The sequence below is a fragment of the Poecilia formosa genome, unplaced genomic scaffold (genome assembly GCF_000485575.1).
Source record: "Poecilia formosa unplaced genomic scaffold, Poecilia_formosa-5.1.2 Scaffold309, whole genome shotgun sequence".
Lineage (NCBI taxonomy): Eukaryota > Metazoa > Chordata > Actinopteri > Cyprinodontiformes > Poeciliidae > Poecilia > Poecilia formosa.
Window position 1 is genome coordinate 107,745 of NW_006800248.1, and position 2,046 is coordinate 109,790.

Sequence of the window (2,046 nt, forward strand, 5' to 3'; positions counted from 1 at the left end):
TTTTTTTTTTTTTTTTTTTTTTCCATTTTATGCTTTATTATAGGAAACCGGCACGTCATGTTATATAAATTGATAAAAAGTTCGGTCGCTGGTATGTCCAAATATTTCTAGATTGGACCCACTCCGGTTCCAGTCGCATGCACACACATGCAGACCCCGGAGCACAGAGCAGCTGTGGCCCTTGAACAGATGCTCATCATCACTGCGGGCTTCACGGACTGAAGCGCCTCAAATTCCTGCGTGTTTTCACCTCACAGGTGAGGAAAAAAAAAAAAACAAGACAAAAAACCACGCAAAAAAAAACAAGACAAAAAACCACGCACTACACGTATCTCCCGCAAACTTTCAGAGAGGACACATCACTTTGAGCTGCTTCAACATCCACATTTATAACCAGATTTATAACCAGATAATTCACCGTAGAGATAATATCTATAGAGCTGAATGATGGAAACATAATTTAATTTGACTTACCGGAGCTTTGCGGCGTTCAGAGAGCAAATAGGAGACTCGCTTCAAAAGAAAATAAAAAATAAATAAATAAATAAAAAATTGTGAGAGGAGAGTTGCGGCTCAGAGTGATATGCAGCAGCTGAGTCCAGGAAATAAATTAAATACCAAAAAGAAGAAGAAGAAGAAGAAGAAGGAACGGTCCGTGTTTCCGCCTTCCTGTGTAGAAGTTGCTCTCGTGCCTCAGTGAATGTAGCGACTTAAAGATGAGAATGGCGCCTTTCCTCTGCTTTGTCTCTCACTCTCCCCTCCCTCACTAAAACATTTTCTGCAGAATTGTGGCCGTTTCCTCTCCGGGGGCGGATCACGTAGAAAGCATTGTAAAGATGATGGTAGATACCACACACAACACACACAACACACACACCTCCCACTAAAACTGAGCCAGCTGATACGCGCTGTGTCGCTGCTTCTCTCTACATTCAGGTGCATCTCAGTAAATGCATACAAAAAAAGTTCATTTATTTTAGGAATCCAGCGCAAAAAGTGAAACTCACGTTTATATGGATTCATTATGAATTCAGTTTCACTTTTTTTTATTACATGAGACTAAGAGAACATGATTTAAATTCATAAATGTTACTGACTGTTGTCCAGAGTCACTCACACCCTTCACCAAGAGAGTAAACCACAGTTGTGGTAAGTTTAGTGGAAGGAAAAACATCTGAAAAAAATCCACATATAAACGTAGCTTTGAGATGATAAAAGCAAAACTCATGAACATCATCGCATGAACATCCTTATCTACACGTGATTGTAACTTCAACTGGAGGTCAGACTCCTTATGAAGAGCACAGTCATTGGACAGTGTTCCCTCGCCTGAATGTGGGTCACAGGGGCCCCACTCTGGAGCCAGGCCTGGAGGTGGGGCATGCTGGAGAGCGCCTGGTGGCCAGGCGTTAAACCACTGAGTCAGGCTGGGCACAGTTTAAAGAGGAGAAGTGGGTCCCCCTCTCAACGGGCTCACCACTTGTTTGAGGGGCCAATGGAGTCGGGTGCAAGGTGTGGTGACTGAGGGTTGGATGATCCACTACTCGGCTCTCAGGACGTGGAAATGCCTCCTGTCTGGTGGGGAAGGAGCCTGAGCTGGTGTGTGAGGTTGAGAGGTTCCGGCTAGAAACATTTGGTCTCATCTCAACGCATGTTTCTGGTTCTGGCTCCTCTCAAGGAGAACCGGTCTCCTTGAGAGGGACTAGACACTCTTCCACTCTGGAGTTGAGAAAATGAGGAATAATGGAGCCGTAGATCGAGAGGTGAATCGGAGCAGAGGCTGCAGGAGAGAGGAGCCAGCTGAGGTGGATCAGTCATCTGGTTAGGTCCCTCCTGGACGCCTCCCTGGTGAGGTGTTCCAGGCTCGTCCCACCAGGAGGAGGCCCCGGGAAAGACCCAGGAGCTGGAGGGATGATGTTTCTCAGCTGTGCTGGGAACGCCTTGGGATTCCCCTGGAGGAGCTGGAACATGTGGCTGGAGAGAGGGAAGTCTGGGCCTCTGTTCTTAGGCTGCTGCCCCTGTGACCCCGAACAAGCAGAAGATGGA

At 46.6% G+C, this 2,046-nt stretch overlaps 1 protein-coding gene across 2 annotated transcripts in view; it reads right to left on the reverse strand.

The window, feature by feature from the left end:
* The window catches only part of adora2aa (adenosine A2a receptor a), a 16,011-nt gene extending 15,085 nt beyond the window's left edge, over nt 1-926 (reverse strand). For both annotated transcript variants that reach the window (XM_016661062.1, XM_007572837.2), the window contains exon 1: nt 475-926. The gene's annotated coding sequence lies outside the window, so the exon portion shown is untranslated. The remainder of the gene's footprint in view (nt 1-474) is intronic.
* Between the last annotated feature and the right edge of the window lie 1,120 nt (nt 927-2,046).